This window comes from Lutra lutra, chromosome 6 (assembly GCF_902655055.1).
Source record: "Lutra lutra chromosome 6, mLutLut1.2, whole genome shotgun sequence".
NCBI lineage: Eukaryota > Metazoa > Chordata > Mammalia > Carnivora > Mustelidae > Lutra > Lutra lutra.
In genome coordinates this window covers 134,483,241-134,498,367 of record NC_062283.1, presented here as the reverse complement: position 1 = coordinate 134,498,367, position 15,127 = coordinate 134,483,241, and positions in this window count along the sequence as shown.

Below are 15,127 nucleotides of genomic sequence, written 5' to 3'. Positions count from 1 at the left end.
TTATAACTAATCTATTCCAACAGCAGGCACCTCTTAACGCAGCCACTAAGATACATCCTATTAACTTTTATCGTATCATTTAGCACAATTGACTACTTTCCAATATATTCATTCAATAGCATTTATTTCTTTACATATAACATAATGATATTTCTATTTCTTACCACTTCTTGGAGATATTTCCAAACAAAAACTTTTTTTATATAACAAGAACACTGTTTCATCTTTTTTTTTTTTAAGATTTTTTATTTATGTATTTGACAGAGAGGAAACCACAAGTAGGCAGAGAGGCAGGTAGAGAGAGAGTGGGAGGCTGGCTCCCTGCTGAGCAGAGAGCCCGATGTGGGGCTTGATCCCAGAACCCTGGGATCATGACCTGAGCAAAAGGCAGAGGCTTAACCCACTGAGCCACCCAGGCACCCCTAACACTATTCATCTTTATGAGAGTTTCTTTTCTTTTTTGTGGTCCTCCAAATACGTGGTATACTTTGCAAATCAGAAATACTCTTGGTCCAACAAAGCCATTTACTTTAAACAGAAGCTCAAGAAAAATATCAATTAACTGCAATGGGATTTTCTTCCTATTTTAATATAAACAGTGATATATATATATATATATATATATATATATATATATACATACATATATATATATATACACACACACATACATACATACACACACACACACATATATACATACACACACATATATATGGTATATACATATACATTTTTCTTTCTTCTTCTGTCCTATAGTAGTGAAAATAAGGTAAAATTCAATTCAGATATGAAAAGGAATACTTGTTAATGTAAAACCTTATTTGTTAATCTTAAATTGAATTTGCTTCTTTGTCTTAAATTGGCCACGTATTAACCTTAAAACAGAGGATCATTATATATTCCCAATTCATGACACTCGTGGATTTACATCATAGGAAACCCAGAGGGGGGAGGGAAAAAATTGTCTGATATAGAACAGCTGATGTGCCTGTCTTAATATTTCTGTATTTCAAGGCCCTATGAGATTTCTTGGTTCAAGAGTTCCTACCTAGTGGCATGCTGGTGTTTGAAGGGGGTGGTATTGTTTCCTTATTTCTGTAATGCAAGAGTTTTCATTCCCAAGTTTTCATTCCAAACTTTTGGGGCCAACATTCCCTTAATTGTGAGCAAGAAGAAATTGAAATTCTATTTCACAAAGTTTTTCATTCCCATTATGTCTCCCCTATTTTTTTTTTAAGATTTTTTCATTTACTTATTCAAGAGAGAGAATGGAAGAGAGACAGAAAGCATGAGAAGGGGGAGGGTCAGAGAGAGAAGCAGACTCCCCGCTGAGCAGGGAACCTGATGTGGGGCTCAATCTTAGGACTCCAGGATCATGACCTGAGTTGAAGGCAGTCACTTAACCAATTGAGCCACACAGATGTCCCTCATATTTTTATTAGATATTAGACGAGAGACCATCTGTAAGCTACATATAACTTCTATTTTAGAGGTGAGGAAACTGGGACTCAGAAAAGCTAAGCAAACACTCATGGTCATGGTTATGAAAGAAAGCTGGGATTTAAATGTAGGTCTCTCTGATTATAAAACCTATGCTGTTTCTCTTGTGGGATGCTGCCAGTGATTCCAGACACTTTTGCTTTCTTCCATTTTTCTCAGTGCTTTAAATATTTAATCAATCTTTGACATCTCTTTGAACATGCTCCAAATTTTCTAAGTCCTGGTTGAGAGTGAGGCCTTGATCTGTTTGGAGCCCTCCACTAAAGGGCAAGCCAATTTCTGGAGAAAGCTCCTACTTTTTCAGGGAAATGTTGTTAAAGCAAATACCAAGATGAGGTTTAAAGTTGGTGGCACAAGCATTTGGGAGTTGGTGGGCACAAGGTGACTTGCATGTGGGCTTATTTGGGTGGAGGTATTACTAGAGTCTTTATGTGGTAGAAATTTCCCTTAAGCTCCCTGTGGTTCAGGATGCAGGGGCTGAGGTGTTGGGGTAAAACTGAAGAAGTAGAAAGGTCTCTGTGAGATGGTGAGAGGGATGGATAAAGGGGCTAGCAGTGACTAAGGGTGACATGGGTTAGGACTGGGATGATCTCATCGCTGTGGGAACTACAACATGCCCAGTATACCACAGCTGGTGGCATCATTGGGTGCATCAAGGCCTGTTTCCAGGAGCACCAAAGGCACTATCAGCCCTGGTGGTAGAGTAATATTTTGGGAAGGGGTATAAGACCATAAAGAAAGAATGCCCTAGAATCTACAAACTATTAGAGGGACACACTTAAGGCAGCTCCTCAGACTCCCAGAAATATGCAAAGTAGACTTGAAAGGGACTCCATTGTAGTGTGTGTATGAGTAGGGGGTCAGATTTGGGTTCTTACTTTTAACTCTTAATCTGACCACATCTGCAGCTATGATACACTGAATCAGTGGAACATTAGGGTCATAAGTAATGGAGACTGTTAACCCTCTCAAAGCAAAACTTCAGTGTTGCAAAAATTACCAACTAAAGAATTGGGAAGTTTATTAAGAATTCAAGTAAACCAGAGGATTATGGGTCTTTGCATTGCAGATGAAGGACCCACCATCCTCTGCCCACAGGTTGGCATTGGTGATATAATGAAATCACAGGTCCTGGGATTTCTAGCACTCTGCTCTAAAAGCATTCCTTAGCTCCTACTTCCCTGTGTCTTCTACACTCCCTTCAGAGGACAAAGAGTTTCTACTGTTAATTTAATATTTTTAAGACACTCAGACCAATGAGTGTCTGATTTTGCCCTATAGCTTACATAACTAGAAGTTATTACAGTGTGAGAACACATTAATGGAGAAAGCACCTCAAAGTCTGTGGTTCTTGCTTTCAATGTTCTTTTTTTTTTTTTTTTCCCTTATTGATTCAAAATTCCTCCCCTGCAGTTTCTGTGTAGGAAAGTTATTTTTTCATCCACTGTTCTGGACCTTAAATATTTAATAGAGTGTAGCTTCAATCAGCTCATTGGAAATTCCGTTGATTGTTTGAGAAGTTTATCCAGCCTATGTCCTGTTGACTCACCATCAAGACACCTACTACTTCTGTAAAGAATCCAGTATAATTATAAGTTCAGTAGAAAACATGAAGTAAGGAGGAAGTGAAAAAGTTGAAATGGAACAGAGTATATGCATTTTGGGGAAACCCATGTGATACGTCTCCCTTTTCAGTTTCAGACAGTGCATGGGGTCCCCAGTCACATTTGAACACACATCCCAGCAAACAGGACTAAAAAGAGAGATGTGTACTTACAGTACCTAAAACCAGGCCTTTACGAATATGGGGTAGAATTATACTTCATGTTGAAAAAAAAATTCATCTCTCTCTATCTCTCTCACTTAAGGCAAGATCCTTAATCCACTGTTTCCCAAAGTGTGTTCTGGGAAATATCAATTCTGCCAGATGCTAACTAGAAACCAATTTTTCAGCCTCATGGCCAAATATGTTTGAGAAATATTGTCACATAAGGCTAATCACATTTCTGCACCTCTGGTCTTCTCAAAACTTTAATAAACAAATAAGTTCTGTGACTCCCCAGTTGGGGAGGTAGCTTATATACATTCTCCTTTTTTTTTGTGAGGTCATTTTTAGGGCCAGTAAACCTACTTTGAGTTAACGTACTGGAGAGCCACGTATTAGATGCTACTTATCCAGGCAGATTATAGGATAAAAAGAGCTAACAGAAGAATTGTTTTCCCACTGAAATCATTGGCACATTAAACACTGATAGGATTCTTCATGGCTAAGTCTAATAGTAATTTATACCTAAATAAAATAGTTTACAAAAAGTTATCTAGAACAAATACTTCTTAAATATGAGGTACTGGTTTTTTGTTCATAACCACTCCCAAGAAAAATCAAGCTTTTTTTTTTTTTTTTTTTTTTAAAGATTCAGACCTTTGTTTGTTTTTGAGAGAGAAAGAGAGAGAGAGCATGTGGGATGGGGAGACAGAGAGAAAGAGAAAACCCCAAGCAGGCTTCATACTTAGCATGGAATACAACGTGGGGCTCCATCTCCCAACCCTGAGCTCATGATCTGAGGGAAATCAAGAGACAGACGCTCAACGGACTGAGCCACCCAGGTGCCCCATAGAAAGTCAACCTTTGAAACTAAAACTCTACAACTGACTTGAAAAACTTACTGTACCACACAGATGATGGCTGAGTATGTGTCCACACCATGAAGGCAGAAGACCGGAACTAGCATGTGTGGTGTTAAGTACCTGACATTGAGATTTTGATTGCTGTGGCTACCATTTCAAAGACTTCCATCTTGAATAAGCTATTGTCCTTGTGTAGCAAGGCCACTGGCAAAACAACCAGATAAGGAACAGACCACCTCAACCATTCAGTTCCCCTTTTACAAATCCTCATTAACCTAGATAACTGACCACCTGAGTGACTGCATGTTCCTTTTCATGCCTTAATTCCAGTTCTTGTGTTTCAAATTTGTCAAAACAGAGTGAACCTGCAAAACCCTCCAACCCCAGTAGATGCAAAGACCCCAGTCAGCACTCCCTCCATCTCTCTCTCTGACTGCACTGTGTGGCTCACAGGTGTGCTGTGTATGCTCTAGGAACTATGAGTAATAAATATTGTTCTTCAAAGTTCCATGATGTTTTTTTTTTTTTTTTGCTTAGGTGCATTTTGCAGTCAAAATAACCTCAGGGACTTCAGTTGGGGAAATGTCTGTGGGAGCTCACCTGAAATGGTACGGTTCATGTGGGTACCCCAGGCTCTTCTAGCTCATAATATTATCAATAGGCTGAGACCGACAAAACAGCATTATTTAAGAACTCTCTCTGTCTACAGGAGTTAGTCCCTCTGTTTAAAAGATAACATTTTCAGGCCCCCTTTCTAGGGCACATTGCTTGGAGCTGACATATGGATTTCCAAGTTCTTCTTGCTCCTTGGCTAAAAAGACTTTTTCCTGGGTATTGTATGCAGAGCTGGGCTCAAGATTTCCCTGCAGGGGAATTTGCAAATAGCTTTATATGCCAAAGGAATTGAACTTGATGGTGTCCAAAGACAAGTGAAGTGGAAATCTATTTTAAAAATTCACTACATAAAATATTCTAGGAGTGCCTGGGTGGCTCAGTCAGTTAGGTGTCTGCCTTCAGCTCTAGAAATGAGCCAGGGTTCTGGGATTGAGTCCCAAATTGGGTTCCCTGCTCCACAGGGAGTCTGTTTCTCTTTCTCCTTCTGCCCCTCCCCTCCTTGCCTGTGCTCTCTCTCCCTTCTTATCTTTCAAATAAATAAAACCTTAAAAAAAATTCTAAAACAAAAGCAAAGATACTTAAGATACATTCAGAAAATCAGGCAAATGTGCTCTCTAAAATAACACAGGAGGGAGAATTCCACAGTCATCTTCTTCCCCTGGCTTTTAGGATGGGACCTTGAGAGGCATAATCACTGCTTAGCTTGGAGAAAGTTTGAGAGTCCCAGGTAGGAGCACCAAAAGAGGCTATGGAGACTTCTTCCAAGGCCTTTCAGCAGGAAGCTGCAGAGAAAGACTATGTTCTCCATCATTTTAAAGGCCCTGAGTTCACTACCAGAAATTCCCTCGGTGAAAAGCCAGGAAAACCAGCTACATCTTCAACCTTTCTAATTTCTCACTACAGTTTTATATTTTTTCCCTTCCCATGTCAAAAAGTATAATCCAAAAACAAGATGGATGGTAGCAAAGGACAATCACAATTAACTAAAATTGTGACCATTTCCAAAACTTGTAATGTCATTCTTGAAGCCGTTGAAGTCTTGTCTTACATTTTGCCAGAGGCTGGTGCTATTAGGAAATTGTAGGTCACATAAAAATTTAATTTTAATTTTGAATCACAAGGATGAGTATTTGACAATGGTAGAATCATCACTCTAAAAATAATGCTGGCTAAAAGGGGGACAAGGGAAGAAAAAGTCACACTTTGGCACTGAAAACAATTGTCATAAATGTTATGGCTGAAGATTATAATTCTGTCTCATATCTTTAATGGAAATTAAGAAAACCTTTGAATACTTTTGCTTAGCAGTTTTCATCGGTCTTTCTAAATATAAGGACTTACTGTTGATATCTAAGAATGAACAATGCAAGTGTATTTGAATTTCCACACATTTCACACTTTACCAAGTGAGTATATTTCATGTGATGACAACTCTGGTCAAGGAATAAGGAATACTCAGATTGATGAACCATTTGGTTTTAAATGCAAGCATAACCTAAGGGAGTATAGACACATTTCATAATTGTTTTTCTATCACAAACTCAGGCTTTGGTAAATAAGTGAGCAAGAGACAGAGAAAGGCAAAGTTTAGGGTCCATTCTTATGGCCTAGCAGAAGGAAGAAACACCAGTCCTTGGAAATTACTTTTACTTTATTTTGTTTTGTTTTGTTTTGGTTTGGTTGCCTTTCAGGATCTATTAACAAGAAGAGTAAATGCAAAACCAAGATGAATAATAAGGATTGGTTTACTGATGGGAATTCAGAGGCAAGGGGAAGAGGACCTCACAGCAGTGGTAGGATTAAAATCTGACATTAAAAATGGATAAGACTGCAATGGTTGGAGAGAACCTAGCTGACCCACTGTACATGAGGGAGAATGAGAAAGGCATGAGAAAGATTACAACAATTGTGCCTCTGATTTGGGACTGGTGAAGAAACCTTTCTTTGGAGCCAAGAATTTCTGTAGGTGAGGGAATAGAGAGCCATATTTCTGAAATGGACAAATGAAATTAGATTATGGAGAGTCTTAAGTACCAGACCATATTTGAACTTTATAATGTAAGACTTGACAGGATAGAATGATGATATCAGTTGTTTTTAGGAAGAGTGAGTGCAAGGTGGAGAGGGAGGGATGCCTGGAAGCAAGAAAGACTGCTGTTAGTTAGCTGACAAGCTTCTGGACTGGGGAGCCAGGGAGTGGGAGTAGGAGAATGGGAAAGATACAGAGACCAGAGCATAGTGGGAAGTGGTGGAGAGAAAAACCAGTGAGGACTCCTTCTGAGGGTTCCCACGGCTGCCTTGTTTTTGTTTGTTGCTGGTCTGGCTTTGTTGCTTTACAGGACCTTAGAAGTTAGTTTCAGTGTATTTTAGCCATGAGTTGACACATTCACGAGATCTTAGGGTTAGAAGGGTGAGATCAAATAACTTTGGAATAGGTCTTCTGTTTTTAGTGATGTTCGTTTACCCCTATTTTAGGGATACGGTCTTTAGGAACCAAGGAGACTATGAAAAAGTCACATTTGCCGCAACACACCAGAAGCCACTTCTCTGGGCTTGGAAAGTCCGCCCTGCCACATTGCCTTTCCCCAGCATAGGAGTTATCTGAGCAAAGGTCTCAGGCTGATTTTTTTAAATGTTGTGAACATCAGTATCTAAAATTAGATATAAAATTAAGATCACAGATTGATTGACTACATAGTTCTGTTCCAGTGCAATGCTTTTGCATACCAAAAGAATTGGAGGACAGTTTTCTATCTCATATATGTATATATATATGTATATATATGTATATATATATATATATTTAGCAATCTAACTACTATCTATCTAACTACTTGTCTCCATTTAAATAAAAAAAGATCTCCTAATCATTTCTGAGTGAATTCTTTCTTAAAAGGGTAAAATAAATAGCTCAATCTTATTTAAGAAAGGAATGTGTGAAATAAGTTCTGAATTTCTCCACGGGTTCTTCACAGGGCTGCTATATTATTACAACTTCAATATCCTGTGTTACCAACACTTATTTAACTTGTTACATTTTAGTTTTATGGGAGAGCCATGAATGTAAAAGGCACATAAAAACCACAGCCAAATGGCTGACATTTGACCTTTAATCCTCTCTCAGACTCTCCTTTAGAAACACACCACCTCCTCTTCAACACACACACAGTGAGTACACCAACTGCTCCTTAATTTACTAAACATTGTGGTATTGCTTAAGAAAAGAACTTGCATACTTTCTTGACCCTGGTTTCCTTCCTCACCCCCCTCTTTTTTGTTTTTAGCACTTATATTATTTTCTGATGTTTGGCCCTGCAAATTGCCACTTCCTTTGTAATTAAAATTAAGGTTGGGGCCTCAGGAAAAGGTGTCAGGAGGTGACTTATTGAACTGTAAGAAGACCAAGAAGGAACTAAGAAGTTTGTTTTGAAATTTTAAACTTCATTGTCACAAATAATGTGGTTCTTAATTCTTACTAATATATAAATAATTATCTGACCTGAACCTTATATATGTGTGTGTGTGTGTGTGTGTATATATATATATATATATATATATATATAAAACGTGTATATATATTATATATAATACGTATATTTATTAAAAAAATATGTATGACAGAAAAGAAAATATAGGTAGGATTAGCAGAAAGGGACCTCAGAAGAAGCCTGCCTACCCATCATTTGGCAGAAATAATGGCTGAGGATTTTGGAAGATGTCCTTTGGCCACTTAGGGTCCAGCTGGTACAGAACAGTCCTGTACTCCAACACTGCTGTCTTACAACTGTGACTCCAATTGTGACATCACTGTCAGAAAGAGAATACTGTGTGCCTTAAGCACACAGAGTGAGAAAAGGAATGTCACACTGTTCATGGTAAATCAGGAACTAGATCCCCTCTTTGAGGCTAAATCTCTTGATTGCTGGCCCCGTTTCACAAACATGCAATAATGCACGGCCCCCAACAGTCTTCCTCGGACTTGTTTTGTCTTCAGGAGATGAGAACGGGCATAAAATCTGGAAATCTGACCCAACTGAGTCAATAAAAAGGCTTTTGTCTGTGAACCTGACCACAAGCAATTCATTAATAGCTGACTGAAAGATTTTTGTCGGTAATACCACCGCCTCTTTTACAGAAATAAACAGTTTGAAACAAAATTGAGGTAGCAAAATGGAATCAATTACCACTTCAAGATAGTGCTGTCTACTACATGGAAAGGTGTTTATTTCCTCATGATGAAACATGTGTTCTCTCTTCCATAATATCCCTTTAAATCCACTGTTTGTTTTATCAAAACAGTAGGAAAAATTTTTTACAAAATGTCTCAGCACATTGTAAATTAGTAGTTTGATTAGTTAAACAATTAAAAAAAACCTTAATTTTGTGTTTCTAGCAGATGAATAATTACACTCTTAATTTCAGGTAATGTTGCATTTTTATTTACTATATTTAAGTTCAAAAGAAATGAGTAATTCCACTGGGAGTTTCATTATTTATTCTTTTTTTTTTTTTTAAGATTTTATTTATTTATTTGTCAGAGAGAGACAGAGCACAAACGGGGGAACAGCAGGCAGAGAAAGAAACAGGATCCCCACTGAGGAAGAAGCCTGACTGACATGGGACTAGATCCCAGGACCCTGGGACCATGACCTGAGCTGAAGATAGATGCTTTACCAACTGAGCCGCCCAGGTGTCCCATTATCATTTATTCTTTAATGCTAACTAAAGATAGATACTAACATTTTTTAAGAAGTGCTTACCATGTATGTAATGCATTTCATTTCCATACTATATTTCCCTAAGAATCATTCATAATGTTTGACCTTTTAATAACTGACTTCAATTCAAATAAGAAAAAGTAGTGGCATTAAACCATATTCAACATTTATTAATATAGCATTTAAACTCAAGGAAAATGCCAGACTCTAAAATTCTGACAATAGAAATTTATCCAAATCAGCCTTTGTCTCTGTCCTTTGTAAAAATTGCAAGAAACTGGCACATCTTCTATGTTAAATAATCTGAAATATACCAACTATTGCCCAGCTGTGATGTTAAGTCTTTTCACCATATTTACTTTTAGTTAGAAAAAAAAAAAAAAGTATGCATCCTCTGCCTCTCCAACTTAAGCATGAGAGGAACAATAATGGAAAACGTGTACCATTACTATGGACTTGGAACTCTAGGGACAATAGCATGCAGAGGGAAATAAAATAAAATAAAATATAGAACGTTTGGTGGTGATGTGGTATTTATTGTTGGATTAAAGTCACTCCTGTAGGATCCCCACAAATGTCCCAGTATTAATCTTCAACTCCCATTGTAATTGCATATATCTGTGTGTGTGTGTGTGTGTGTGTGTGTGTGTGTGTGTATTAAGATTCTACTTCGCTTGGTAAAAACAAGACCTAAGCCCTCAACCTTCTACAAGCAGCATGGGAAAGGGATCCTTTAGATTAACACACTCTCTGGTGTTCTCTAACAAGTCAAGCATTTCCTGGAAACTGGCCCACAGACTGTGGGACTATTTTTAGCTGCTTACCTCCCTGTAAACGCAGCTATTAGATATCCAGATATCCCTGCTCCTTTCAGGTGCAGTAAAATAGAACATAAAGGGGTGTAATTGAATGATTATAGCTGAAGACTGTAAGCAGGAGCCATAGGGTCTCTCTCTTTTCCTGAGAGCCCTGGGATATTCCCCAGAAAGCCTTCTCTCTCCACTGCTGGTGAAACCTATGCACGGAGCAGGGGCCCTTGCCTCAGATGCAGTGTCATCTCAGAAAACGCACTGCTGGGATTGTTTCTGTACACACCTTGGGGAGAAGGAAAGGGGAAAAGAAGTCGCATCTTCGGGCAGCTCCTGTGTGTCAAGACCCGTAGATCCATCCATGCAGTTGTCACAACAGCCTGGTGGGATAAGTGGATATCGTTATTCCTGTTTCACAGTAAGCAAAACTCAGCCATCGGCCAAGTTTGCTGACTGCTCAAGGTCACGTGGCTAATGAGCTGCACAGCCAACTTGGAACCCATTCCCTGTTTTCCCCTTACACTCTGATCTTTTGAGGGGAAACTGGAAAGTAGGTTCTATCGCTGGGGTGGCCGAATAATTGTTTGTCCAAACCAGAATGTGCCTGAGAGAGAAACAGAGGTGCTAATAAGAAAAACACCAGGACCACACAGGTGGCCTGTCAGGTCTTGGGCAAACCAGGGTTTACGTAGTCAGCTTGTGTGAACTCTTCCTTGCTCACACCAGCAGAACCAAGAGTGGAGTTGATTTCCCTGAAGAAAGCTCCCTTCCTACAGCTCAACTTGGGGAAGACTTACACCAGATTCCTGTCCTAGTTCCCTCAGGCAGGGAGAAAAAGAGTTAAAAAAAAAAAAATTCTTTTGACGATTAAGTTTAAGTGTAAAAGTTTTTTGTTTGTTTGGCTGGTTGATTCCCCCCCCCCCCCCCCCAGGGCACCAATTTTGTTGAAGTTGTCTTCAGCCGTTGTGTCCCTAATTCCTTAGGGGCAGTGGAACATCATGGGACTGACACACACTTGCATTATGGGTATATTAAGATGACATAAAAATATCTAACATGGATTGACTTTTTATTGTGTGCCAGGCACTGTGCAGAGGGCTTCATGGACTTCATCTTCTTTAATTTTCTCAAAACTTTTGTGAGGTATGTAAGTTCATTATCTCCATCTTACAGATGAGGAAATGAGGACATCCAGTAATGGCTTGGCTGTAGTTCAGGCCAAGGCTTCTGCCTCTAGCTTCTGTACTATCCATTATGACACTGTGCCATGTATGCTGAATTGGTCTTGGAAATGGTGGGACTTTATAGTGTGTTAGGTTTCCTGGCCTCACAAAGCTTTCAGATTACTGAGGAGAGCCTCCTTGATATTACAGTATCTTAACTAACCACTCAGTGTTGGTCAGAAGTTGCCATGTGTGTACTTTTGCAAATACCATCAAATGGTGACACAGATCCCTTTAGCATATCATGTTATGTGGAGCAAGGAGGCATATACTGGTGGGATATACTGGTATTTATCTTCTTTAGTATGGATCTCATTCTCTCTAATAGCAAGGAAAGCCCAACAAGGACTTCCTGCAGATCTTCCAAGCCCCTGTACCATCCCCGCACAATACCTGGCCCACTGTAGACACAAACGACTCTATTCTGCATGACAATTTTAGTTGTCACTCAAAATGTAGAGTATTCAGAGCAGGGGAAGTTTCTGGGGTTTGTAATACAAATCTGGAAGTCTTTACAGAGAATATGGGATTTGAACTGGGCCTTGCAGGAGGAGAAATAAGTCTTTGAAAAAGTAAACGAGGGAGATAAAAAGTATCGGAGGTGGAAGAAACAAATTAAGTAAGTGAACTCAGATGGGAATTTGAGGGGAAAGCAAAGAGACCAGGATGTCTGGATGGAGACATCATAGACAAAGTCTGATCCAGAAAGGTAAGATTATGGAGCCCTTAACTGTGGGAGGTGAGGTTCAAGACCCCCTGTGGCTAGTGTCTAGTACTGTTGCTAGTTCTGGACTGCAGACATGCTATGGTTTTTTCCCATGCATTCACACCTATGATGAAGTTTGATTGGTAAGAGATTAAAAAAAATACTACTAATAAAATAATTGTAACATTGCTGGAATAAAAGTCATGTGACTGTGATTTCTCTCTCCAGATCTCTTATTATACTGTCCCCTTCTTGTGAGCTGATAAAATGCTTACGTGATGAGATGAAGTGAAGTTGGTGATGTCAGCATTCTGATGTTGTGTTAGGCTGCTATTGGCCTTCTGATGATAGAAGGAAAATCATCTGTTTCTGGGCCATGGTTGCCCACAGCAACTAAAACCACAGAAAGTGAGCTGAAGATAAGGGGAGAATAATATATAAGAAATAGTGTTCAAAAGTCCTCATGCAGAGCTGATTATTACTGTTTCCATCTCCCTTGATACTGTGAACTAGTTTACACAGTAGATGCTGGAACAGAAAGCAAGGATGAAAAATGGATTTTCAGTGGCTGTTAGTCTCCTTAAGCAGTTTCTTCTATCTTTCCTCAAACTCAAAACATTTTATTTATTTTTTATTTTTTTTTAATATTTTATTTATTTATTTTTCAGAGAGAGAGAGAGAGAGCACAAGCAGAGGGAGCAGCAGGCAGAGGGAGAGGAAGGTTCCCTGCTGAGCAAGAGCCCAGTGTGGGATTCGATCCCAGGATCCTGGGATCATGAGCTGAGCCAAAGACAGACACTTAACCGACTGAGCCACCCAGGCTTCCCAAACTCTAAATGTTTTAATTTGTTCATGTTAGGAGAGAGTTTTTAAAATTCAATTTGAAAAGTTTAAGGTTAGAAAACTTCATAAGTTTATGAAGGGCAAAGACTGTATCTAGTCTTTGAATCCTTAGAGCATGTTGGATAAGGATAGTTAACTGAGCGTGACATGATGTCCCCATCAACACTGCAGGGAAAGCACTGTGAACACCAGTTACTATCTAACATTAGCGGTTCAGTAAGGTAGCACGAAGATGTGATGTGAAGGTAAGAGTCTAATTGCTTGAAATCAGTCTGACTGTGATACTCACAGGCCTTTCAAGCTTCTTGAGAAGGGACAGCTACTTTGTGATGACTTCCTGGAGTTTCAAGACTTCTAAACCAAAACTTTATCCTTTTGTTATAGGTGTTTTTAATACCAGTTTGTGTGTTGTTATAATTAACGTTTCACCCATATGGAAGACACCCTTCCCTATATTTAAGCCATGACATATGGCTCCGAAAGCAAATAAAAATATTCTGTAAGTGGAAAAGAAGTCTCACAAAACCCATGCATGCTTTTGTTTTATTTCAGGATCCAAAGCTTGGTGCTCTGTATGAAACAGGACAGCAGTGAAAAGAAGCTTATACTTTAAAAGGATACATTTAGACAGGATAGCACAGGAAGAAATGGATACACCGTGCCAGTCCAACTGGTGGAAGACACCAGGGGAGAAACATGTTGGGAACCGCCATGGTGACCCCTGGGCTGCCTCTAGGAACTGCAAGTGGCTCCTGGCCAGTAGCAGGAAAACGAGGACCTCAGTCCTACAACCATAAGGAAAAGGCTTTTGCCAACAACCAGCAAGGACTCCCAAGTTCCCAATGAGAAGCACAGATAGGACTGGCAGTTTGTTTCAGCCGTTAAGACTCTGAGCAGAGAATGCAATCACTCCATGCTAAGACGCTGACCTACAGAAACTGAGGTAATAAACTTGAGTTTTTAATAAGCCACTACACTTCTGATAATTTGTAATGCAGCCATAAAAAACAAAAACAGGCCATGCTGTACCTTTGGTTTGTCCTGGAGAAATGAGCTAACTCATACAAGTGTTTTTCTCCGATACATGAAATGTATTCCTTGAAGAGCAAATACTTCATGAATATATAGTATCCATTTATCTGGCTTATTAAGTAGTACTTATATGAATAATAAGGATTGGTTTACTGGTGGGAGTTCAGAGGCAAGGGGAAGAGGACCTAATATTTAAGGAATCTAATAAATATTTGTTGAATGAAGTATATGTGGAAACATTGAACTTTTTCTTCATTACTTGGATTACTTAACTTTATAAGCGTCAATTATTTGCTGGGCCCTGTGACAGATTGTGTGACCAGTTCCCACGTCTGATTTCCTGCACAGGGAGAGGGTTTTACTTCACTGTTCCTTTGAAATGACACTTGTGACTTAGATAAGGAAATAAATACTAAGCAGAAGCAATGTGGTCACTTCTATGCAGAAGCTTTAAGAGTCATTTTGTGCTTTCCTGCCCCCTCTCTACCCTCTGCTATGGTCACTAGCATGTTTCCAGGCAGGGACTGCTCTGCCTGGAACAAGGACCATATGAGCCCTAGCTCCTGCATGTGATATGACCAATCAGTAAATCTTTCCTGTTCCAGGACACTGAGGATATTTTGGTACTGTGACATAAACTAGTTCATGTTAACTCATGTAATACTGATTCCTTCGGTGATAACCAAGAAGTGAATATCCATCGGTCAGGCCCATGGAAGCATGTTTCTCTGACTTCCTCTTGTTCTACCAGGTGAAGAAAAAAGGCTCTGCTTTTAAAGTGCTCATGTGATTAGGTCAGGCCCACCCAGATAATCTCTATTTTAAGGAAAGCTAATTTGGGATTTTAATTACTCTGGAAAAATCCTTTGCCACAGTAACTAGATTAGTATTTTATTGACTTTGTGTGTGTGGGGGGGGGATATGTAAACACCACAGTTCCGGAACCTAGGAGACCCCACTGAGAATGGTGGATGTCGGTATGGTTTGCCTATGGCAGGACTGGTGAGATAGAGTCTGTTCTGGTGTCATATGGTTCTCCTGAGTGTACGA